We start from the raw sequence: 27,673 nt of genomic DNA on the forward strand, positions 1-27,673 counted from the left end.
ATGTTTTTTTTTACAGGCAAAAGAGCTGAACTTCTTGGGGCATGCCCCGCAAAGGGCCCTGTTCAGGGCTGGTAAGGTAAAAGAGCTTTGAACTTTAGTAATTTAGAATAGGGTAGGGCATTTTTTTATTTTGGGGGGCTTTGTTATTTTATTAGGGGGCTTAGAGTAGGTGTAATTAGTTTAAAATTGTTGTAATATTTTTATTATGTTTGTAAATATTTTTTTATTTTTTGTAACTTAGTTCTTTTTTATTTTTTGTACTTTAGCTAGTTTATTTAATTGTATTTATTATTTGTAGGAATTGTATTTAATTAATTTATTGATAGTGTAGTGTTAGGTTAATTGTAGGTAATTGTAGGTAGTTTATTTAATTAATTTATTGATAGTGTAGTGTTAGGTTTAATTGTAACTTAGGTTAGGATTTATTTTACAGGTAATTTTGTAATTATTTTAACTATTTTAGCTATTAAATAGTTCTTAACTATTTAATAGCTATTGTACCTAGTTAAAATAAATACAAAGTTACCTGTAAAATAAATATTAATCCTAAAATAGCTATAATATAATTATAATTTATATTGTAGCTATATTAGGATTTATTTTACAGGTAAGTATTTAGCTTTAAATAGGAATAATTTATTTAATAAGAGTTAATTTATTTCGTTAGATTTAAATTATATTTAACTTAGGGGGGTGTTAGTGTTAGGGTTAGACTTAGCTTTAGGGGTTAATACATTTATTAGAATAGCGGTGAGCTCCAGTCGGCAGATTAGGGGTTAATGTTTGAAGTTAGGTGTCGGCGATGTTAGGGAGGGCAGATTAGGGGTTAATACTATTTATTATAGGGTTAGTGAGGTGGATTAGGGGTTAATAACTTTATAATAATAGCGGTGCGGTCCGCTCGGCAGATTAGGGGTTAATAAGTGTAGGCAGGTGGAGGCGACGTTGAGGGGGGCAGATTAGGGTTTAATAAATATAATATAGGGGTCGGCGGTGTTAGGGACAGCAGATTAGGGGTACATAAGTATAACGTAGGTGGCGGCACTTTGCGGTCGGCAGATTAGGGGTTAATTATTGTAGGTAGCTGGCTGCGACGTTGTGGGGGGCAGGTTAGGGGTTAATAAATATAATATAGGGGTCGGCGGTGTTAGGGGCAGCAGATTAGGGGTACATAAGTATAACATAGGTGGCGGTCGGCAGATTAGGGGTTAAAAAAATGTAATCGAGTGGCGGCGATGTGGGGGGACCTCGGTTTAGGGGTACATAAGTAGTTTATGGGTGTTAGTGTACTTTAGAGTACAGTAGTTAAGAGCTTTATGAACCGGCGTTAGCCCAGAAAGCTCTTAACTACTGACTTTTTTCTGCGGCTGGAGTTTTGTCGTTAGATGTCTAACGCTCACTTCAGACACGACTCTAAATACCGGAGTTAGAAAGATCCCATTGAAAAGATAGGATACGCAATTGACGTAAGGGGATCTGCGGTATGGAAAAGTCGCGGCTGAAAAGTGAGCGTTAGACCCTTTTTTGAGTGACTCCAAATACCGGAGGTAGCCTAAAACCAGCGTTAGGAGCCTCTAATGCTGGTTTTCACGGCTAACGCCAAACTCCAAATCTAGGCCTCAGTTAGTGTATGGTGCTACAGATAAACACATAGTTGGTGTATGGTACTCATATCAAGTTTAAAAATATATTTGTTTTGAGGAAATTGGTAAATATCACAGAAGAGTGGAAAACAGAGTGATGACTATAATGTAAAGTTGTGTGTTTAGTAAATTAGTTTATGTCAGGCAATTTAAATCAAGTTTGCTATTCAAGCCTGAAGGGAACAATGTTCCAAACTCATATATTAGTTCTGCCTCCTGTCTGAGTAGTTTTTTTCTCCATATTCCCTCTTCTGCTATCTTTTTGTACTTTTTTTATTCCCCAATATTTCATAGCTTGTAATTTACCTTGATGCTGCTCTTTGAAGTGCCTGTATAATGTTGTGACATCTTTTCCATGTTCAATGGCTAATATATGCTCTCTGATCCTATCTTTTAATTTCCTACTGGTTTGTCCAAAGTATTTTAAATTAAAGCCGCACTGTATCATATATATAACATTCATATCTGTACATTTGATAATATCTCTGATTTTATCATTTTTACCGGATTTTTCTGACCTAATAGATTTTCTTTTATTACTGTACTAGTCCTTAAGCCCGTGTACACGGGCCAATTTTTTGAGAACCGCGGTTCCAACCCTTGCTCCCTCTCCCCCCCCCTCTCTTTTGCACTCTCTCCCCCTCTATTTTGAGCTCTCTCCCCCTATTTTGCGCTCTCTCCCCCCCTCTTTTGCTCTCTCTCTCCTCTCTTTTGCTCTCTCTCCCCCTCTTTTGCTCTCTCTCTCCCCCCTCTTTTGCTCGCTTTCTCTCTCTCTTCCCCCCTCTTCTGCTCTCTCCCCCCTCTTTTGCTCTCTCTCTCTCGCCCTCTTTTGCTCTCTCGCTCCCCTATTTTTCTCTCTCCCCTATTTTGCTCTCTCTCCCTTGTTTTGCTCTCTCTCCCCCTCTTTTACTCTCTCTCTCTCCCCTCTTTTGCTCTCTCTCTCCCCCCTCTTTTGCGCTCTCGCTCTCTCCCCCTATTTTTCTCTCTCCCCCTCTCTTGCTCTCTCTCCCCCTCTCTTTTGCGCTCTCTCCCCCCTCTCTTTTACACTCTCTCCCCCCTCTCTTTTGTGCTCTCTCCCCCCTCTCTTTTGCGCTCTCTCCCCCCTGTCTTTTGCGCTCTCTCCCTCCCTCTTTTGCGCTCTCTCTCTCCCCCTTCTCTTTTGCGCTCTCTCTCCCCCTTCTCTTTTGCGCTCTCTTTCCCCCTTCTCTTTCTTTGGTTGCTTATTGATTAGATAGTCATATGTTGCTTTATTTATAAAGCCATTTTCTAGGCCTTCATCCAATAAGTGATTTAATTGATGCATATAATTTATTTTGGGGTCTCCCTTTAAGGCCATATAGTTGTTAGTATCCATGAGCTGTCTCATTATTTCGTTATCATAGTCTGTTTTTTTTAATGACTATATTGGCATTCTCAGCTAATTCTTTTAGGGCCTTTCTTTCTTTATTAGTTAAGTTGTTGTTATACTGTGAACAATTGTCTCTATTTATATATATATGCTACAATGAGTTATCAGCAATGTGAGATATATACAGTATATATATATATATATATATATATATATATACACTGTGTATGTATGTGTATATATATATATATATATATATATATATATGCTACAATGACTTATCAGCAATGTGAGATATATACAGTTATAAGGTCCAACACATCAGCCAGATGATGAAGGAAGTGTCACAAGTAACACAAGCACAACTTTTGGCTCAAGAACCTAGACAAACCAGGGATGACAAAATCATACTGGCAACTACATTTTCTCCTAGTACCAGAAATGCTGGACTCTCTTTAAGGACACATTGGCCTATCGTTTCCAGTGATCCAAAATTACAATTTAGCAAACATCTTACGCCTATGGTCGGCTATAGGAGGGGCACAAACCTGCGAGACCTATTAGTCAAAACTGACTCAAAGGCAAGTTACAATCCCAGGACACATACTAACATTAGAGGATCTTATAGATGCTTAGGATGCACTACCTGTAATGGACTTATAAGTACCAGAGTATTTAACCATCCTCACACCAACAGGCAATTCCATATACGACATTCGATTACCTGTACGACCACGTATGTTATCTACTTATTGGTATGCCCATGCTCTTGGCATTATGTCGGTAAAACGACAGGTACCCTGAGAGAAAGGATGGCCAATCATCGGCATGCCATAAGGTCGGCTCATAAATCCGGGGAATCGGAACAACCGGTAGCGAGACACTGTGCAGAGTACAGACACTCGGTGGCATCAATAAGATACACACTTATTGATCATGTACCCCCATTAGATAGAGGGGGGGACAGAGGTAAAATACTTCTGCAACGAGAGGCACAATGGATGTACCGACTGGGTACCATTTACCCAGGGGGGCTCAACACCACCCCTGATTTTAAGGCTTTGGTGTAATATAGCTATATAATGTGATACAAACGCAGGGTACGGCACCTAGACTATAAAGACTCTGTGCGCCATATGGTCGGCGTGCCTCGCTCTAGGGGTGCACCTAAACCATGTTGGCACACAGCACCAGGGATAGGAATCTTTGGTATTTCTAATACCTGTGTGGAAGTCGGATAGTGGTGCCTTGGAGTTACCAGTTTCTTTCACACATAGCAGTACACATAGCCAAAATTGGACATTTATTCCTTAAGCATCCCAGGAAAAAGAAATAACAACATGGGGAATAATTTGATGGCACAATAACCAGGAGAATACAATGCATACTAAGCATTCGATCCTAAAGGCAACATTAACCCAGAGGTCCAGGGTGTAATAGAAGACACTGAAGAACGCACAGAAATAAACACAGAGTGGATCACAGCATACATAAATTCAGGAGTGAATGACCGAACGCTCTTTATTCTGTATATACGAAAGTCAAAGACTATTAGAGCAAAATCCATCCCGTATGGGATACTGTTTAAAGCAGTGTTTAAATTCATGGAAAGACCGTTACATCAATTGTTTTTATTTTTTAAGTTTATTTTTTAAGTTTAGTTTGTTCATTTTTTGTACGTTTGTGCTTCAATGCTTTGGAGGGTTTACATAGGGAGCATATGAGGGCATTGTTAGCCACAAGATAGGAGTGGAATATACATATATGACCCACGTAGCTCTTACTATGAGATTTAATATTATGTGAGTACATAATCTCATCACTCAATAGGAACTAGGTGAGCGGTATAAATTTCAAAAATATTTGTTTCAGGTTTTGAATACATATAAGGTTCTTTCATAGAGGATAGGAACAGTATGCACGTTAATAGCTCATACTAATGGGAAGATCGCAGATAGACGATAATCTTTACATAGTTTAGTTATGCAGAATTTGAAGGTTATATAGCGGAGGTATATATCTCCATATGAGATTCCTCTATGTATATTGGATATACTGACTCAATATCTTTAACATAAGGTAACATAACAACATATCCATATAGCACAATATGTCAGCTGGCGTGACTAACAAATAGATTTGTTTATCCTCTTTTATTAATACATACAGCATCTCTAAACACATACATTGTAGCCAAATAGCATGCCCGTTCTAACACACTTTGGTGCATTTAGAAACATAGTTACTGTTTGTCTGTTCCTGCACAGGATTACACTCCAGCATTGTTTATGTTGTCATGGTAACAAACGGCTGTCACATTTACCATCACTATTTATTATATTAGCACAATCGTTTGCATGTTAAAGTATTTGCTTTATGTGATTAGATGAACACGCCACAATGGCTTTACAATTATGGCATTTATATAGAGAAAGCCGATTATTTACGGCTATAGATTTTTGACAATCGGAAGTAGTTTGGCGCACTACTTCCGCCACTTAGCACATTTGGAACGCATTATGCGGTCCAACACCGGTAATTTTGGCGCCAGCACAGGTAGTGGTTTGAAATGATTTTGAGTGAGTATGTCACTATTTAAGATTTTGTTTGTTTTCACTTTATTTATGCTGATGAAGGAGGCAAGACCTCCGAAAACGTTACAGAAATAAAAGTAACCTGTTTATGAAAGCCCTGAGAGTGCATTTTCTTTTGGCTGCATATCTTCTACAAATTTGCACCCAGGCAGTATTCCTTTGTGGGCGAGTTCTGGTGTTTTGGATACCTATATATATATATATATATATATATATATATATACTAAAATTAGTTATCAGCAGTGTGATATATATATACAGGGAGTGCAGAATTATTAGGCAAGTTGTATTTTTGAGGATTAATTTTATTATTGAACAACAACCATGTTCTCAATGAACCCAAAAAACTAATTAATATCATAGCTGAATAGTTTTGGAAGTAGTTTTTAGTTTGTTTTTAGTTATAGCTATTTTAGGGGGATATCTGTGTGTGCAGGTGACTATTACTGTGCATAATTATTAGGCAACTTAACAAAAAACAAATATATACCCATTTCAATTATTTATTTTTACCAGTGAAACCAATATAACATCTCAACATTCACAAATATACATTTCTGACATTCAAAAACAAAACAAAAACAAATCAGTGACCAATATAGCCACCTTTCTTTGCAAGGACACTCAAAAGCCTGCCATCCATGGATTCTGTCAGTGTTTTGATCTGTTCACCATCAACATTGCGTGCAGCAGCAACCACAGCCTCCCAGACACTGTTCAGAGAGGTGTACTGTTTTCCCTCCTTGTAAATCTCACATTTGATGATGGACCACAGGTTCTCAATGGGGTTCAGATCAGGTGAACAAGGAGGCCATGTCATTAGATTTTCTTCTTTTATACCCTTTCTTGCCAGCCACGCTGTGGAGTACTTGGACGCGTGTGATGGAGCATTGTCCTGCATGAAAATCATGTTTTTCTTGAAGGATGCAGACTTCTTCCTGTACCACTGCTTGAAGAAGGTGTCTTCCAGAAACTGGCAGTAGGACTGGGAGTTGAGCTTGACTCCATCCTCAACCCGAAAAGGCCCCACAAGCTCATCTTTGATGATACCAGCCCAAACCAGTACTCCACCTCCACCTTGCTGGCGTCTGAGTCGGACTGGAGCTTTCTGCCCTTTACCAATCCAGCCACGGGCCCATCCATCTGGCCCATCAAGACTCACTCTCATTTCAGTCCATAAAACCTTACAAAAATCAGTCTTGAGATATTTCTTGGCCCAGTCTTGACGTTTCAGCTTGTGTGTCTTGTTCAGTGGTGGTCATCTTTCAGCCTTTCTTACCTTGGCCATGTCTCTGAGTATTGCACACCTTGTGCTTTTGGGCACTCCAGTGATGTTGCAGCTCTGAAATATGGCCAAACTGATGGCAAGTGGCATCTTGGCAGCTGCACGCTTGACTTTTCTCAGTTCATGGGCAGTTATTTTGCGCCTTGGTTTTTCCACACGCTTCTTGCGACCCTGTTGACTATTTTGAATGAAACGCTTGATTGTTCGATGATCATGCTTCAGAAGCTTTGCAATTTTAAGAGTGTTGCATCCCTCTGCAAGATATCTCACTATTTTTTACTTTTCTGAGCCTGTCAAGTCCTTCTTTTGACCCATTTTGCCAAAGGAAAGGAAGTTGCCTAATAATTATGCACACCTGATATAGGGTGTTGATGTCATTAGACCACACCCCTTCTCATTACAGAGATGCACATCACCTAATATGCTTAATTGGTAGTAGGCTTTCGAGCCTATACAGCTTGGAGTAAGACAACATGCATAAAGAGGATGATGTGGTCAAAATACTCATTTGCCTAATAATTCTGCACTCCCTAATAATATATATATACAGGGAGTGCAGAATTATTAGGCAAATGAGTATTTTGACCACATCATCCTCTTTATGCATGTTGTCTTACTCCAAGCTTTATAGGCTCGAAAGCCTACTACCAATTAAGCATATTAGGTGATGTGCATCTCTGTAATGAGAAGGGGTGTGGTCTAATGACATCAACACCCTATATCAGGTGTGCATAATTATTAGGCAACTTCCTTTCCTTTGGCAAAATGGGTCAAAAGAAGGACTTGACAGGCTCAGAAAAGTCAAAAATAGTGAGATATCTTGCAGAGGGATGCAGCACTCTTAAAATTGCAAAGCTTCTGAAGCGTGATCATCAAACAATCAAGCCTTTCATTCAAAATAGTCAACAGGGTCACAAGAAGCGTGTGGAAAAACCAAGGTGCAAAATAACTGCCCATGAACTGAGAAAAGTCAAGCGTGCAGCTGCCAAGATGCCACTTGCCACCAGTTTGGCCATATTTCAGAGCTGCAACATCACTGGAGTGCCCAAAAGCACAAGGTGTGCAATACTCAGAGACATGGCCAAGGTAAGAAAGGCTGAAAGACGACCACCACTGAACAAGACACACAAGCTGAAACGTCAAGACTGGGCCAAGAAATATCTCAAGACTGATTTTTCTAAGGTTTTATGGACTGATGAAATGAGAGTGAGTCTTGATGGGCCAGATGGATGGGCCCGTGGCTGGATTGGTAAAGGGCAGAGAGCTCCAGTCCGACTCAGACGCCAGCAAGGTGGAGGTGGAGTACTGGTTTGGGCTGGTATCATCAAAGATGAGCTTGTGGGGCCTTTTCAGGTTGAGGATGGAGTCAAGCTCAACTCCCAGTCCTACTGCCAGTTTCTGGAAGACACCTTCTTCAAGCAGTGGTACAGGAAGAAGTCTGCATCCTTCAAGAAAAACATGATTTTCATGCAGGACAATGCTCCATCACACGCGTCCAAGTACTCCACAGCGTGGCTGGCAAGAAAGGGTATAAAAGAAGAAAATCTAATGACATGGCCTCCTTGTTCACCTGATCTGAACCCCATTGAGAACCTGTGGTCCATCATCAAATGTGAGATTTACAAGGAGGGAAAACAGTACACCTCTCTGAACAGTGTCTGGGAGGCTGTGGTTGCTGCTGCACGCAATGTTGATGGTGAACAGATCAAAACACTGACAGAATCCATGGATGGCAGGCTTTTGAGTGTCCTTGCAAAGAAAGGTGGCTATATTGGTCACTGATTTGTTTTTGTTTTGTTTTTGAATGTCAGAAATGTATATTTGTGAATGTTGAGATGTTATATTGGTTTCACTGGTAAAAATAAATAATTGAAATGGGTATATATTTGTTTTTTTGTTAAGTTGCCTAATAATTATGCACAGTAATAGTCACCTGCACACACAGATATTCCCCTAAAATAGCTATAACTAAAAACAAACTAAAAACTACTTCCAAAACTATTCAGCTTTGATATTAATGAGTTTTTTGGGTTCATTGAGAACATGGTTGTTGTTCAATAATAAAATTAATCCTCAAAAATACAACTTGCCTAATAATTCTGCACTCCCTGTATATGCTATAATGGGTTATCAGCAATGTGATATATAAATATATATATATATATATATATATATATATATATATATATATATATATATATATGCTAAAATGAGTCATCAGCAACGTGAGACATATATATATGTGTGCTAAAATGGGTTATCAGCAATGAGCCTGTTTTTTCACATGGACTTGTGATCTTTAAGAATTGTGTGCGTGTGTGTGTGTGTATATATATATATATATATATATACACACACACACACACACATATATATATATATATATATATATATACACACACACACACATATATATATATACACACACACACACATATACTATTCCAGCAAAATATTCTCACACCCCAGGTCTCAGGGTTATAATCCCCCCATAACAACATTTACTGTCTCCCAGGTTTATTTCATTATGCTGTATATATGTGTATAACATATATATATATATATATATATATATATATATATATATATATATATGCTCACATATATACACATACAGGAGCTAGAATGCGATATTCAGCTTCTACTCTAAATATGACAGTTATTTTAGGAAGACATGAGGCCTTACTTTTGTTTTTAACAGTTTATATTTTAAAGCAGGAATATTTTATGTTAGGATATTTTTATAAACGTGCTTAAAGTAGAACTAATGTAAAAAGACTTAAATATTTTTTTTAAATCTAGAAATATTTAATAATATAATCTGTAATAAATTGGTAATATATATATATATATATATATATATATATATAGAGAGAGAGAGAGAGAGAGAGAGAGAGAGAGACATCTATCTATAAGCCCTGATAATATAGAATATATAATGATCTATATATGTCTAGCACTGTTTGTATATGTAGGTATATATATATATTTCCAGTATGGGACTAAATAGAAATTACATTTATGAGTCTTCAAAGCAAACAGTAGCACCAGGGTAAAAAAATTACAAAGTCAATTATATTTAAAAATCATAAAGAAGCTCAGGCATTACAGTTGACACTGTTTAGCTCCATAGTGCTCCTACTGATATTTGGAGTATATGCAGTTGCAAAGGCTTCTGCACCCTACTTACTTCTGGGACTTATAGTAACACTGTTATATATAGTTAGGTCAAAACTATTAGAATTACATTATAAGGTGTATATGCATCTATTTTACATGGATAGCATTTTTTAGTCCATTTGAGGGTCAGTATACTGTAAAATTGCTTTTCCCTTAAAGGGACACTGCACTGTCAAATCATTATCCATTTGCAAGATCACTATATGGCAGCACTATTTCCTGTCATGTTGTGCTCCAGATGCCTACCTAGGTATCTCGTTAACAAATAACATAATGGGAACAATGCAAATTTGATAATAGAAGTAAAGTGGAAACTTTTTTAAAATTATATGCTCTGTCTGAATCACTAAATAACATTTTTGGGCTTCATATTACTATTAATGTTCTTGGAAAAAAATGGGGACTTATCAGCCTGGTGCTTAAACATTAATTTAAATGTTCAATTAAATGGGAATGTATGAAAATCCATAGCTGATGATTTATAGACACAAGGAGATTAAATGCATTTTACTAAAATATAAAAAAACTGGGAGCCATGTTGCACTTTAGAATTGGGGGGGCGGGGCGCATTTTGGAATTTTGCCCTGGGAGCCAAGTTCCCTAGAAACGGCCCTGAACTAACGCCCTCTAGTGATGAAAAACTGTCAAAATGCATTCAGATTAGAGGCGGCCTTCAAGGTCTAAGAAATTAGCATATGAGCCTACCTAGGCTTAGCTTTTAACTAACAATACCAAGAGCATAGTTGCCAACTGTCCCGTTTTTGCCGGGACAGTCCCGGAATTTGGGACCCAGTCCCGGCCATTTAAATGTACCGGCAAAAATGAGGGCAACCCGACCACAGCAGGGCTTCCGTTAAAGTTTTTTTAATCTTTTACTGCGCAGCGCTGCCGTTGAGCGCGTGGGCGTCTGACTCAGTGAAACTAATGTCACTCTCAGCTCCTCCCTGCTAGTCCCCGGGTGCCACTGCGGTGTTCTGTTGGGGAGACGTGCCAGTGTCAGTGAGTGTGGAGGTGAGTGGTCTATGGACCGGACTCTATGTGTCCCTCAGGAGATCTGGCAGTGCACAAGAAGGCAGCTTCACTAACTTTGCCCACAGAAGAGACACAGACAAATTAGCAAGTAGAGCCAGGTGGTTGGTACTTTTCTGCGCTTCTTATAGTAGAGTCTAGACACTTAGCATCATCATGATGGAGATCTCATCGAGCACAACTGCTCCAAACATGGCTTCTTGATTTAATGGTCAGACAGTTTGTATTAGCCTCAGAGATTGATGTTTTTCTTCTCCCTAACCACCACTCTGTCATTGTCATTATTAATTTATATGTAAATACATAGACATTGACAAGTAAAAAAAATATTGCACAGCACTGGTTATTTTAATCACATACACACATATATATATATACATCTTTTTCCACACACACATATCAGTTTAGGTTGAGAGGGTTTGTGCTGGGGTTTTGTTTTGTTCTAGGGTATGTGGAAGCTAAATATATATATATATATATACTGTATATATATATATATATATATATATATATATATATATATATATATATATATATATATATATATTAAAGTCAGACTGCTATTTTTTTTATTAATACAAAGCCACAGAATGTGCCTTTTGTTTGAATTATCCATTTTAAAACTGCATAACCTGCACAGGAGTGAGACATAAGGGCATGTAACCTTTTAAAGGGACATGAAACCCAAAAATGTTCTTTCATGATTCAGATAGAGAATACAATTTTAAACAACTTTCCAATTTACTTCTATTATTTAATTTGCTTCCTTCTCTTGCTGTCCTTTACTGAAAGGTTTATCTAGGCAAGCTCAGGGGCAGCAGAGAACCTAGGTTCTAGCTGTTGATTGGTGGCTGCATATATATATTGATTGTGATTGGCTCACCCATGTGTTTAGTTAGAAACCATTAGTGCATTGCTGCTCCTTCAACAAATGATACCAAGAGAATGAAACAGATTAGATAATAGAAGTAAATTAAAAAGTTGTTTAAAATTGTATTCGCTATCTGAATTATGAAATAATTTTTTGGGGTTTCATGTCCCTTTAAATTGGTTCTTTATAGATCTTTTTTTCACCATAATAAATAGGCGGAGCAAAATTATGCTATATATGTAGGTTGGGCAAAGTGGGCGGAACTATAGGGCAGGGGGTGTGGTAAAAAATGTCATGCAGGTAATTGATAGCTGCAAAGTGTCCCTGGAAACATTTTTCAAATGTTGGCAACTATGCAAGAGAACCAAGCAAAATTGGTGATACAAGTAAATTGGAAAGTTGTTTACAATTACATACCCTATATGAATCATGAAAGTTTATTTTGGACTTGACTGTCCCTTTAAGTTGATTTTACAGAGACATCTGACAACAGTGCTGCTAAGTGCTAATAGTCTTGATAAATCTACATATTCCTGCAGCTCCTATTTGTGTAATGGGGCTTTTAATATGCAGGGGGGGGGGAGTCTGCTCTTCCTGCTTTCTCAGCCCCTTTTAATGTGTGTCCCAGCCTAACCTAATCAACAGTGCTAAATTGGGAGCTTCTAAGTAAGTTTTTGAAAAGTTTTATACTTAGGCTTACCATAATTTTTAGAGGTGAAACTGGGACCACCTGGTGCAGTGCCAGTGGGGGTGTGGCCAGGGGCGTGGTCAAGGGTGTGGTGATTACCAGAACCTTTAAAGTAGTAGCTTTTATGTGTGTAATGTTTTGTGAATACTTTACCCTTCCTCAGTCAAACAAGTGAATCACACAGTTTAAATAGACCATAACACCACCCCCTAGTGAAAAAAGCACCATTACATTGTCATGGCAACACAACATGAGCAAATAAATAATTTGTCTAAATCTCATATTCTAAATAATGCCAAACATCAAGCATAATTATCAATTTCATAAAATAGTGAAAAGCATATACATCACAATGTAATATCTGCAGTGTAATATGTGTTTTATGAGTCTAATTAAGGAACTGAGCCAAATACTGATAAGGCATAAATACAACATTGAATGAAATAAGTAAAAAAGAAGCACATATCTGCTAAAGCTGTTTAAGTGGCTACGCTATACCATAATGCAACAGGATAACAGCCAAAATGCTATTCTGCATGAAGTAAAGCAAGATCCACGCCAAAAATCCTACCTGTCTGCACTTCCTGGTCATACCCATATGATTCCCCTAAAGATGTATCACTGGTGATGTCACCAGGGGTCAGAGGGGTGTTAAATTCTTAGAAAAATAAACCAAGTAGTACTACAAAATTAAAAAACCCTATGGTGCTCACTCAGCCTGTATTACTAAATGTAAACTTTGAAGAACACAAACGTTAAGCTAAGCAGGGCTGTATGTAACAAAGTACCAGCATCCAACTATGCTGGAGAGTCACAGTCCAGTTATTTTAAATATTGTGTCCGGGTTTCAACTGGTCTGAAAATAGGACACATGATTTGAAACCCGGAGGTGGCAACCCTACTGGGACAGAATGAATAACCGGGTGGGACACTGGGACAGCGCCTCCAAACTGGGACAATCCCAGTAAAAGTGGGACTTCTGGTAAGCCTATTTATACTGGATTTTTATATCAGCAGCTGTGCATATTCTTCTTTATAGTAATGTTTATTACATGCAGTTATATGAAAATTAGTGTATAATGTCTCTTTAATATTTAGACTTTTGATCAGCCACTTGATATTTTTCTTGTAAAAGAACCCTGGGTTAAAGTTTTTATTGCTAAATGTACAGTGCAAAATGGTGAGAAATTGTATTAATGTATTGGATGAGTTGCAGTTCTTTCTGGCATACGAGTTAATTACAAGGCTGCAGGATATCATTTTTCACTAGAAATCCAGAGTCAGACTTAAATGATTATTTTGTTTAGTTACAGGATCCTTATAGGACTGTATACCCAATGTATGTAAATATGTGCACTCACAATTATACACATGCGCGTTACCGTGTACTTATAGATATTTACTTTATGTGACACAATGAATTCAGCAACTTTATGTAGCTTTACCACTAAACAGCCACTAGATGGCGAGAGAGAGGCACAAACACGCGGCATAAATGCGCTACACGTCAATCAAACGTGAGACCAGACCCCCTAGATGTAGCGGTTACTAGGCACGCGCAGTGCAATGCATGCTGGTAGGTAACGTGGTTTTGCACCCCTTTACTGTCGATAACACTTTCAATGCAATAAATTCTGTTCGACAGTTCGTTTCTGAGATTTGTTTTTTTCTAGTTTTCGGGTGAAGGCATTCTGGGAATCGTAGTTCTTCATCTATTCTTGTTCCCGCGTGCTTTGAGCTGATGACGTTGCTGCACTTTTTTAGCTTCGTACTTCCGCATAGCGCGTGCTTGCTCACAGTCTGATAATCTGGTCAGTAAATTACTCTCACAACGAAGTGTCTGTAACTTTATATATATATTGTGTGTGTGACTGTAACTGTATGTGTGTTACTGTGTGACTGTATGTGTGTGTAACTATATATACATGTGTGTGTGAGTGACTGTATATGTGTGTGCAACTATGTGTGTGTGACTATATATTTGTGTATGTGACTGTATATGTGTGCAGCTATGTGTGTGTATGTGACTGTATATATGTGTGTGTCGTGTGACTGTGTGTGAGTGACTGTATATATATGTATGTGTGTGAGTGAGTGACTGTATGTGTGAGTGACTATATATATATATATGTGTGTGTGTATAACTGTATGTGTGTGACTGTATATATGTGTGTGTCGTGTGACTGTATGTGTGTGAGTGACTGTATATATATGTATGTGTGTGAGTGAGTGACTGTATGTGTGAGTGACTATATATATATATATATGTGTGTGTGTATAACTGTATGTGTGTGACTGTATGTGTGTGAGTGACTGTATATATATGTATGTGTGTGAGTGAGTGACTGTATGTGTGAGTGAGTGACTGTATGTATGAGTGACTATATATATATATATATATATATATATGTGTGTGTGTATAACTGTATGTGTGTGTGTGACTGTATATATGTGTGTGTCGTGTGACTGTGTGTGAGTGACTGTATATATATATGTGTGTGTGTAACTGACTGTATGTGTGTGAGTGAGTGGCTGTATGTGTGAGTGACTATATATATATATATATATATATATGTGTGTGTGTGTGTATAACTGTATGTGTGTGTGTCTGTATATATGTGTGTGTCGTGTGACTGTATGTGTGTGAGTGACTGTATGTATATGTGTGTAACTGACTGTATGTGTGTGAGTGAGTGACTGTATGTGTGAGTGACTATATATATATATATATATATATGTGTGTGTGTATAACTGTATGTGTGTGTGTGTGTCTGTATATATGTGTGTGTCGTGTGACTGTATGTGTGTGAGTGACTGTATATATATGTGTGTAACTGACTGTATGTGTGTGAGTGAGTGACTGTATGTGTGAGTGACTATATATATATATGTGTGTGTGACTGTATATATGTGTGTGTCGTGTGACTGTATGTGTGTGAGTGACTGTATATATATATGTGTGTGTGTGTAACTGACTGTATGTGTGTGAGTGAGTGACTATGTGTGAGTGACTATATATATATATATATATATATATATATATATATGTGTGTGTGTGACTGTATATATGTGTGTGTGTGACTGTGTGTGTGACTGTATATATGTGTGTGTGTGTGAGTGACTGTATGTATGCAGACATCCCAACTCTCCCTGAAGTTCAGGGAGTCTCCCTGATTGTAATGGCGCCTCCCTGATGTCAGCAAATGGAATGCAATCTCCCTGAAACTCCAAGTACCATGATCCAATGTGGCCCAAATCCGGAAAAGTGTTTCTTTAAGAATGCCTTTAGTTGCTGGGACGTTATAGAACCCTCAAAACATGCATCAGTAACCAAAAAGCCCCCACTGATTTTAATAAAATAAAACACAGATACTACCTTATTTACTGCACGTAATTCTAAAATATTTAAGCATTCAACAAGTGTACGATCACTGGAAAATAGGTTTGTTGTATGCGGTTGTGCAATAAAGCAACTTTCTTTTAAATGTGACTTTAGTGGGAAGCTACTTTAATGATAAGTCTCTATATTATTTAGGGTTTCAAGGTGTCCAATATATAACTGGGAGGGGGGGTGGCGGCGCAGTAGCGGGTGAAGCCACCTCCCTGAAATGAGTTTTTGCAGGTTGGGATGTCTGCTGTACGTGTGTAACTGTGTATGTGTGTAACTTTATATGTGTGTATGTGACTGTATGTGTGTGCGTGTGTGACTGTGTGTCTGTGACTATATATATATATATATATATATATATGTGTGTGTAATTGTATGTGTGTGTAACTGTGTGACTGTATGTGTGTGTGACTGTATAACTATGTGTGTGACTGTGTGTGTGTGTGAGTGATTTATATATGTGTGACTGTAGGTGTGTGTGACTGTAGGTATGTGTGTATGTGACTGTATAACAGTGTTGTGTAACTGTATGTGTGTGTGTGTGACTGTATAACTGTGTGTGTAACTGTATGTGTGTGTGACTGTATAACTGTATGTGTGTGTATAACTGTATATATAATAGTAATAATAAATATCTGTATATAAGGTACTGGGGAGGGACTGTGTGTGTGATAGAGAGGGAATCTATAATATTATATATCTGTATATAAAGCACTGAAGAGGGGCTGTGTGTGTGATACAGTTAGAATCTATAATATTATATATCTGTATATAAAGCACTGGAGAGGGGCTGTGTGTGGGATACAGTTAGAATCTATAATATTATATATCTATATAAAGCACTGGAGAGGGGACTGTGTGTGTGAGGCAGAGGGATCATCTCTATAATAATATATATCTGTATATAAGGTACTGGGGAGGGACTGTGTGTGTGTGATAGAGAGGGAATATATAATATTATATATCTGTATATAAAGCACTGGAGAGGGAACTGTGTGTGTGAGGCAGAGGGAACCTCTCTATAATAATATATATCTGTATATAATGTACTGGGGAGGGACTGTGTGTGTGAGTGATAGAGAGGGAATCTATAATATTATATATCTGTATATAAAGCACTGGGAAGGGGGCTGTGTGTGATACAGAGGGAATATATCTATAATATTATATATCTGTATATAAGGTACTGGAGAGGGGGCTGTGTGTGTGATACAGAGGGAATCTATAATAATATATATCTGTATATAATGTACTGGAGAGGGGGCTGTATGTGTGCTACAGAGGGAATCTCTCTATACTATTATATATCTGTATATAAAGCACTAGAGAGGGGCTGTGTGTGTGTGATACAGAGGGAATCTATATAATATTATAATATATATATAAATCTGTATATATATCTGTATATATATATGTATATATATCTGTATATAAGGTACTGGAGAGGGGGCTGTGTGTGTGTGATACAGTGGGAATCTATAATATTATATATCTGTATATAAAGCACTGGAGAGGGGGCTGTGTCTGTGATACAGAGGGAATCTATCTATAATATATATCTGTATATAAAGCACTGGAGAGAGGTCTGTGTGTGTGATACAGAGGGAATCTCTCTATAATATTATATATATGTATATAAAGCACTGGAGAGGGGGCTGCGTGTGTGTGATACAGAGGGAATCTATCTATAATATTATATATCTGTATATAAAGCACTGGAGAGGGGGCTGTGTGTGTGATACAGAGGGAATCTATCTATAATATTATATATCTGTATATTCGGTACTGGAGAGGGGGCTGTGTGTGTGATACAGAGGGAATCTATGATATTATATATCTGTATATAAAGCACTGGAGAGGGGCTGTGTGTGTGATACAGAGGGAATCTATAATGTATATCTATATACGGTACTGGAGAGGGGGCTGTGTGTGAAAGATACAGAGGGAATCTATCTATAATATATATCTGTATATAAAGTACTGGAGAGGGGGCTGTGTGTGTGTGATACAGAGGGAATCTATCTATAATATTATATATCTGTATATAAAGCACTGGAGAGGGGACTGTGTGTGTGAGGCAGAGGGATCCTCTCTATAATAATATATATCTGTATATAAGGTACTGGGGAGGGACTGTGTGTGTGTGTGAGATAGAGAGGGAATCTATAATATTATATATCTGTATATAAAGCACTGGAGAGGGGACTGTGTGTGTGAGGCAGAGGGAACCTCTCTATAATAATATATATCGGTATATAATGTACTGGGGAGGGACTGTGTGTGTGTGTGATAGAGAGGGAATCTATAATATTATATATCTGTATATAAAGCACTGGGAAGGGGGCTGTGTGTGATACAGAGGGAATATATCTATAATATTATATATCTGTATATAAGGTACTGGAGAGGGGGCTGTCTGTGTGTGATACAGAGGGAATCTATAATATTATATATCTGTATATAATGTACTGGAGAGGGGGCTGTATGTGTGCTACAGAGGGAATCTCTCTATACTATTATATATCTGTATATAAAGCACTAGAGAGGGGTTGTGTGTGTGTGATACAGAGGGAATCTATATAATATTATAATATATATATATATATATATATATATCTGTATATATATCTGTATATAAGGTACTGGAGAGGGGGCTGTGTGTGTGTGATACAGTGGGAATCTATCTATAATATTATATATCTGTATATAAAGCACTGGAGAGAGGTCTGTGTGTGTGATAGAGGCAATCTCTCTATAATATTATATATATGTATATAAAGCACTGGAGAGGGGGCTGTGTGTGTGTGATACAGTGGGAATCTATCTATAATATTATATATCTGTATATAAAGCACTGGAGAGAGGTCTGTGTGTGTGATACAGAGGGAATCTCTCTATAATATTATATATATGTATATAAAGCACTGAAGAGGGGGCTGCGTGTGTGTGATACAGAGGGAATATATCTATAATATTATATATCTGTATATAAAGCACTGGAGAGGGGGCTGTGTGTGTGATACAGAGGGAATCTATCTATAATATTATATATCTGTATATACGGTACTGCAGAGGGGGCTGTGTGTGTGATACAGAGGGAATCTATGATATTATATATCTGTATATAAAGCACTGGAGAGGGGCTGTGTGTGTGATACAGAGGGAATCTATAATGTATATCTATATACGGTACTGGAGAGGGGGCTGTGTGTGAAAGATACAGAGGGAATCTATCTATAATATATATCTGTATATAAAGTACTGGAGAGGGGGCTGTGTGTGTGTGATACAGAGGGAATCTATCTATAATATTATATATCTGTATATAAAGCACTGGAGAGGGGACTGTGTGTGTGAGGCAGAGGGATCCTCTCTATAATAATATATATCTGTATATAAGGTACTGGGGAGGGACTGTGTGTGTGTGTGAGATAGAGAGGGAATCTATACTCTTATATATCTGTATATAAAGCACTGGAGAGGGGACTGTGTGTGTGAGGCAGAGGGAACCTCTCTATAATAATATATATCTGTATATAATGTACTGGGGAGGGACTGTGTGTGTGTGTGATAGAGAGGGAATCTATAATATTATATATCTGTATATAAAGCACTGGGAAGGGGGCTGTGTGTGATACAGAGGGAATATATCTATAATATTATATATCTGTATATAAGGTACTGGAGAGGGGGCTGTGTGTGTGTGATACAGAGGGAATCTATAATATTATATATCTGTATGTAATGTACTGGAGAGGGGGCTGTATGTGTGCTACAGAGGGAATCTCTCTATACTATTATATATCTGTATATAAAGCACTAGAGAGGGGTTGTGTGTGTGTGATACAGAGGGAATCTATATAATATTATAATATATATATATATATCTGTATATATATCTGTATATATACAGGGAGTGCAGAATTATTAGGCAAATGAGTATTTTGACCACATCATCCTCTTTATGCATGTTGTCTTACTCCAAGCTGTATAGGCTCGAAAGCCTACTACCAATTAAGCATATTAGGTGATGTGCATCTCTGTAATGAGAAGGGGTGTGGTCTAATGACATCAACACCCTATATCAGGTGTGCATAATTATTAGGCAACTTCCTTTCCTTTGGCAAAATGGGTCAAAAGAAGGACTTGACAGGCTCAGAAAAGTCAAAAATAGTGAGATATCTTGCAGAGGGATGCAGCACTCTTAAAATTGCAAAGCTTTTGAAGCGTGATCATCGAACAATCAAGCGTTTCATTCAAAATAGTCAACAGGGTCGCAAGAAGCGTGTGGAAAAACCAAGGTCGCAAAATAACTGCCCATGAACTGAGAAAAGTCAAGCGTGCAGCTGCCAAGATGCCACTTGCCACCAGTTTGGCCATATTTCAGAGCTGCAACATCACTGGAGTGCCCAAAAGCACAAGGTGTGCAATACTCAGAGGCATGGCCAAGGTAAGAAAGGCTGAAAGACGACCACCACTGAACAAGACACACAAGCTGAAACGTCAAGACTGGTCCAAGAAATATCTCATGACTGATTTTTCTAAGGTTTTATGGACTGATGAAATGAGAGTGAGTCTTGATGGGCCAGATGGATGGGCCCGTGGCTGGATTGGTAAAGGGCAGAGAGCTCCAGTCCGACTCAGACGCCAGCAAGGTGGAGGTGGAGTACTGGTTTGGGCTGGTATCATCAAAGATGAGCTTGTGGGGCCTTTTCGAGTTGAGGATGGAGTCAAGCTCAACTCCCAGTCCTACTGCCAGTTTCTGGAAGACACATTCTTCAAGCAGTGGTACAGGAAGAAGTCTGCATCCTTCAAGAAAAACATGATTTTCATGCAGGACAATGCTCCATCACACGCGTCCAAGTACTCCACAGCGTGGCTGGCAAGAAAGGGTATAAAAGAAGAAAATCTAATGACATGGCCTCCTTGTTCACCTGATCTGAACCCCATTGAGAACCTGTGGTCCATCATCAAATGTGAGATTTACAAGGAGGGAAAACAGTACACCTCTCTGAACAGTGTCTGGGAGGCTGTGGTTGCTGCTGCACGCAATGTTGATGGTGAACAGATCAAAACACTGACAGAATCCATGGATGGCAGGCTTTTGAGTGTCCTTGCAAAGAAAGGTGGCTATATTGGTCACTGATTTGTTTTTGTTTTGTTTTTGAATGTCAGAAATGTATATTTGTGAATGTTGAGATGTTATATTGGTTTCACTGGTAAAAATAAATAATTGAAATGGGTATATATTTGTTTTTTGTTAAGTTGCCTAATAATTATGCACAGTAATAGTCACCTGCACACACAGATATCCCCCTAAAATAGCTAAAACTAAAAACAAACTAAAAACTACTTCCAAAAATATTCAGCTTTGATATTAATGAGTTTTTTGGGTTCATTGAGAACATGGTTGTTGTTCAATAATAAAATTAATCCTCAAAAATACAACTTGCCTAATAATTCTGCACTCCCTGTATATCTGTATATATATCTGTATATAAGGTACTGGAGAGGGGGTTGTGTGTGTGTGATACAGTGGGAATCTATCTATAATATTATATATCTGTATATAAAGCACTGGAGAGAGGTCTGTGTGTGTGATAGAGGCAATCTCTCTATAATATTATATATATGTATATAAAGCACTGGAGAGGGGGCTGTGTGTGTGTGATACAGTGGGAATCTATCTATAATATTATATATCTGTATATAAAGCACTGGAGAGAGGTCTGTGTGTGTGATACAGAGGGAATCTCTCTATAATATTATATATATGTATATAAAGCACTGAAGAGGGGGCTGCGTGTGTGTGATACAGAGGGAATCTATCTATAATATTATATATCTGTATATAAAGCACTGGAGAGGGGGCTGTGTGTGTGATACAGAGGGAATCTATCTATAATATTATATATCTGTATATACGGTACTGCAGAGGGGGCTGTGTGTGTGATACAGAGGGAATCTATGATATTATATATCTGTATATAAAGCACTGGAGAGGGGCTGTGTGTGTGATACAGAGGGAATCTATAATGTATATCTATATAAGGTACTGGAGAGGGGGCTGTGTGTGAAAGATACAGAGGGAATCTATCTATAATATATATCTGTATATAAAGTACTGGAGAGGGGGCTGTGTGTGTGTGATACAGAGGGAATCTATCTATAATATTATATATCTGTATATAAAGCACTGGAGAGGGGGCTGTGTGTGTGTGATACAGAGGGAATCTATCTATAATATTATATATCTGTATATAAAGCACTGGAGGAGGGCTGTGTGTGTGTGATACAGAGGGAATCTCTCTATAATATTATATATCTTTATATAAAGCACTGGAGAGGGGGCTGTGTGTGTGTGATACAGAGGGAATCTATAATATTATATATCTGTATATAAAGCACTGGAGAGGGGCTGTGTGTGTGATACAAAGGGGAATCTATCTATAATATTATATATCTGTATATAAAGCACTGGAGAGGGGCTGTGTGTGTGATACAGAGGGGACCTATCTATAATATTATATATCTGTATATAAGTTATTGCAGAGGGGGCTGTGTGTGTGAGGCAGAGGGAACCTGTCTATAATATATATCTGCATATAAGGTACAAGGGAACTGACTGTATGAAGCAGGGGGAGCCTCTCTAAAACATAATGATACTATTATTGCTGTAAACACAATATCCAGGTAGCGCCACACAGCATATATTATAGCTAGTTTACGCACGTCTATCCCATTTCCTTACACTAAACTCTCTTCTTGACCCACTGCAATCTGGATTTTGTTCCCATCACTCTACAGAGACAGCAATTGTCAAGGTTACCAATGACCTAATTACAGCAAAATCCAAAGGCCACTTCTCTCTGCTTATCCTCCTTGACCTGTCTGCAGCCTGTTGACCACCCTCTTCTGCTCCAAACCCTCCAATCCTTCGGCATCTGTGACACAGGAATTAGTAAATCCCATTAGAAAAAAACCCTCAACTCACATAGATCATTATCTATTAGGTATCCAGAAAGGCAACTAGATCTATGTCCTGATTTAGACCTCCTGGACCCATAGGACCTAGTCTATGGATCCAGTATGTCTCTCGCTTTCTGAGTGCCAGGAGACGACCCCCCCCCCCTCGTACTGTGCTTTTTACATTCTCAATAGCAAGAATTGTCAATCCCGTACTGTCTTTATTATGACATTCAAGGAAATGGTCCGAAACCCCTGACTCTCTAATCCATTTTCTATATTCCTCAGGTGTTCACCAAACCTAGTCTCTAAAACATATCTCTATTTATAATATTTTAAATTTTGTATGTGGATTTCTGGGGAGGGGGCTGTATCTGAGGCAGAGGGAATATTGGCAACTATGTTCAAAAGTATATATGTATATATATATATATACGTATGTATGAATGTATGTATTATGTGTATGTGTGTGTGTGTATATATATATATTTTTTTTTGCATAAGAAGAGAGAGAAGCGCTCTACCAGGAACGAACAACAGCTCATCTGCTAGTTCTATGGCGATTTACCACCCAGGAGCAGCCTCTTTTCTTCATAAATGGAAAGAGTCCACAGCTGCATTCATTACTTTTGGGAATTCAGAACTTGGCCACCAGGAGGAGACAAAAAAAAACCCAGCCAAAGGCTTATATACCTCTCCCACTTCCCCCGTCCCCCAGTATTTCTTTGCCTTTCGTCCCAGGAAGTTAGCAGAGAAGTGTCAGAAGTTTTGAATTGGTCTCTTATGGAGGTTAGTACTCTTCGGCATGGGACTGGAGTTTTAAGTAGTCCTGTCAGCCTTTCAGTGAAAGCTTGGATGAAAGTAAGAGTCCGGAGATGCAGGGAGAGTCTTTCTGCGAAAACCATCCCAACTAATTTTAACATCTCCACAAGCAATCAGCGTTGACGAGTTTCGCTGCCTGCTTTCTTCTCTCAAGTCCATGGCAGAGGCGGTGCTACCATCTGTCACACTTGAAGGGCCGTGTTCCTGTTCCACGGCGTAGATTCCGGTAAGATTGTTTCATTTTACTTTCTGCATGGAATGTACTGTATTACAGATGTTTTCCTGAGGGGCTACCACCTAGCGGGACTAACATATCAAAGGGCCTCAGTGAGGCTCCTTTTGTATCATGGCGTTAATATCTCCTGAGGGGGGTAATTGAACAGGTTTTTTTTTTAATCATGTTTGTTATATGTTTCACTTGCTTATGTGTAGTGTATTTTGACTCATGGCTGTGGAACATAATGACTTTTGGAAAGTGACGCGGCCTTGCGGTCGGGTGCGCTTTTTTGGACTATTCGATTCTCCTGGTGACCGGGCGTGGTCTCGTTTTTGACCTCCATTTCCGCATTCCTGACCATGTGGTGACGGAGAAATTCTGGTCTGCTGATCTCGGGTTCATAGGAGGTGGTGAGTGCCCGAGCCATTGTGGGTGTCAGGTGCCGTTTAGATTTTTTGGTCCAATCTTTTGTATTCAATATCTTAGTCATGGAGGAGTCTGATATTGTGGAGATGGACGTCTCTGTTTAATTTTCTACTCCATGCGCAGAATACGCATTGTCCCGGATGATACAAGCCTATCAGTTATGTTCTGAATGCCGTATTAGAGTGCTCAATTTCTCGAAATCGGGGAATCAAGGGGCCGCTGAGCCATCTGCCTCTGGGGCTTCTGTCCTCCGAGTGTCGAGTTCCCTTCCACCATCGCTTACTACTCATGCTGGTAACCCAGACTTTGCTTATCCTTCTCTGGAAGGTGACTTGTTCCTGCCGGGGGTTTCGGCACGATTTCGCATGTCCATAATTTTGGTGCTGGCGAATCTGCAACATCCAGAAGTTGGCTTAAGATATTGAACAACTCTGGTTGGTCCAGATAAGTGGGTGTGTGAGCTAAATACTAATGTATATCGAACAAAGAGTGTTACATATTGTTTATATTTTGGCGTGAAATCGTCCCCTGATGTGATCGATCTTATGTAAGGAAGCGCTTCTAATATGAAGGCTCCTGCAACACACGTTTATTTTTATTTTTAGCCACCATAATTTTATTTGACAATTTAAGAGATTTTAAAGTCACTATTATATAATAACTGAACAAAATACAGAGAGGTATATATAATATATTGAAGGCTTATAAGCTACACACATTGGGGAATGATGCATTTGATGATTAGTAATAAATGTTAATAAATCTAGTTTAAACATTTACTTGTAAATAATCTGTTTTGTAACATGAAGGGTTAAGAAGATTAATTTAAGTTGTTAACAGCTGAGCTCAGGGGTGTTACCATACCATTGTGTTTTTATTGGCTATGTCTAGTATATAGGTGTTAGATGCCTGAAGAAACAGCGTGCTAAGCTGAGAAACTAGTTGCACATTTTAACTACATAGTGAATACTCCTTGTACACTGTGTTTTAACTTTGTTTTTATTAAAAGTGAGTTTTATATATCACTTGACTGAGAGCCTGTTCTTTCCTGCTGGGAGACTACGCCCCTGAGAGAGGTGTTTGAGAGCCTGAGACAGTGAGCTGGGACACTGAGAGATCCCAGTCTGTGTTACTTAGCACGAGTGAGTGCTGCCACGCTTGTGAGTATATCTCCATCTGTTATTTGTGAAGCAAACAGCCTATACTATATCACACTAGGAGGCGCCCTTCTTTGTTTTGTTTTAACATCACAGATTTCGTTTTGGCTTAAGATATTGTTCGTGTACCATTATCCAGGGCTCTTCAGGCATGGGATGGCCTGTTCAGCTCTCTGGGGGAACGACTGTCCCTGAGGCTTCAGGGGGTCAACCTTTGGGGCCGTAGTCGTCTTTTGCTCCTGCGGGGGTATGCTGTGCTTTTCGGTATAGACTGTCGCGCCTTCGTGTTTTATTGAGGTACGCTGTGGCGTTGTCAGAAGATCCTATCCTTAATGGATCTGAGAATTTTCAGTCTGCTTCTTCGAATAGCTTACAGAATTAGACGTAAGGGGATGAAGTAATCTTCTTATAGTCTTGTTTATTGAGTATCCTTTCCAGTTCTGAGCTTGGAAGAACAGGCTTCCTGTTGGGCCGGTCCTGCAGGTGCGCCTGTTCTTCTTAGGTGATAACCTGCAGGTTGTCTTATCCTTATTTGTATCCGGTGAGGATTGTTTTTATTTGGTTTAAAGCTCATGTTGGTTTTAGATTTCTTTCGGAATTTTATCTGGAATCGATACTCGCGATTGTTTGATCGCACTGTTACTTTTAAGGAAGTTTGTTCTGGACGAGTTTTAGTCCTTTGTTTGTCTGCTGTTTATTTCTCCCTTTCTAGGGGAGATTCTATACGGCCTGGACAGAGAGGGTCCTTGTTTTCAGTCTGGTCTTGATTGGGTTCAGATTCTTCTGTCTTGAGGCTTAATCGGATACGTAGCGCCTGTTTTGCCTGGCTGGTCAGGTTAGGGCGCCGAGTGCTTCACATTATTATTTGTGTTATTTTTTTATTTTCTTTAACAAGTTTCAGCAAAGCATTCTGAGAGAACCTGAGGGTCCGTGAGGCATGGGGGGATTGGATCAGTCCTCGTTAGCCTTTCAAGTTGGTCAACTGGGACTAGGAGTTCTACTTCGACACACTTAATTGATTCCGTTTTTCTGTTGGGTCTTGGAGTGTCAACTTCCCTGCATGGGTTGGAGGTTGGGAGGACTTCGGACCTCCTTGCTGCTGGTTCCTGGCGGTTCTGGACTTTGTTTTCTACTTGATGGTTTTTGCCGTCTAATTAGGAAGTGAGGGCCATGTGGCTTTTTCCTACTTCTGGGAGTTAGTCATAACCATATCAGGGACGATAGGCTGTGTTGTCTCCTTCTCCAAGCTTCGCTTAGTAGTTTTTTCTCCTGGGGTTTGGGATGCTCTGCATTCTTTTTCCTTGGGTGTGGTCCTCTGGTTATGTATCCTGAGAGGACTATGGAGACTAGCCTCTACTCTCTACCTTCGGGTGACTCTGTCCTTGTTTTTTTCCCTTAGTCTTAGACTTCCTGTGTGTTGTCCTTGATGCCCTTGGGTTCTAGAGTATTTGCGCGACTGTCGCACGAATTACGAGTGAGTTTTGTTCCCGTTCTCCGGTTTAGTCCGGTTATCTTCCTCTGTGAGGTCCGATTCCTTCAGACAAGGTATTTGTGTCCCCTGGAGTGTTTGTTTTTAGACGATTCTAGGGCCCGGGCCCAGGGTTCTTGTCTTGGATCCTTATGGATGTCTGGAGACTTATGATCCTGGGGGCTGGTTCAGGGCGTCCCCGTTTTCTCGGAAACACAGGCTTTGGCTTAATGGCTAGCCTTTTGAGCCTGCAAGCAGCTGAGATAGGATTTGCGTTCACCTTCGGGTGTTGGCATTTTCCTTATGGTCTGTTTTGTACTTGGAAAGGTCCCACAATAGTTTAGTTGTAGGCTTTGCGGGCTTGTAAGCTGATAGTTGAGAGTTCAATTCCAGCTATGGCTATATGTTCTTCACAGTGCATGTGCTTTCACTTTGTGGTGATACAATAGTTTCTGTGATACAATAGTTTGCACATGGACTTTTCCAAAGTATGTTCGGGGAATTTTCTCTCTGTGGGATCAACAATGGTGTCTGGATGAACTTCATTCGGTCCGTGGTTTGATTAGACTATGACTTTCTTGTCTTCTGGGC

This window comes from Bombina bombina, chromosome 7 (genome assembly GCF_027579735.1).
Source record: "Bombina bombina isolate aBomBom1 chromosome 7, aBomBom1.pri, whole genome shotgun sequence".
Taxonomy (NCBI): Eukaryota; Metazoa; Chordata; class Amphibia; order Anura; family Bombinatoridae; genus Bombina; species Bombina bombina.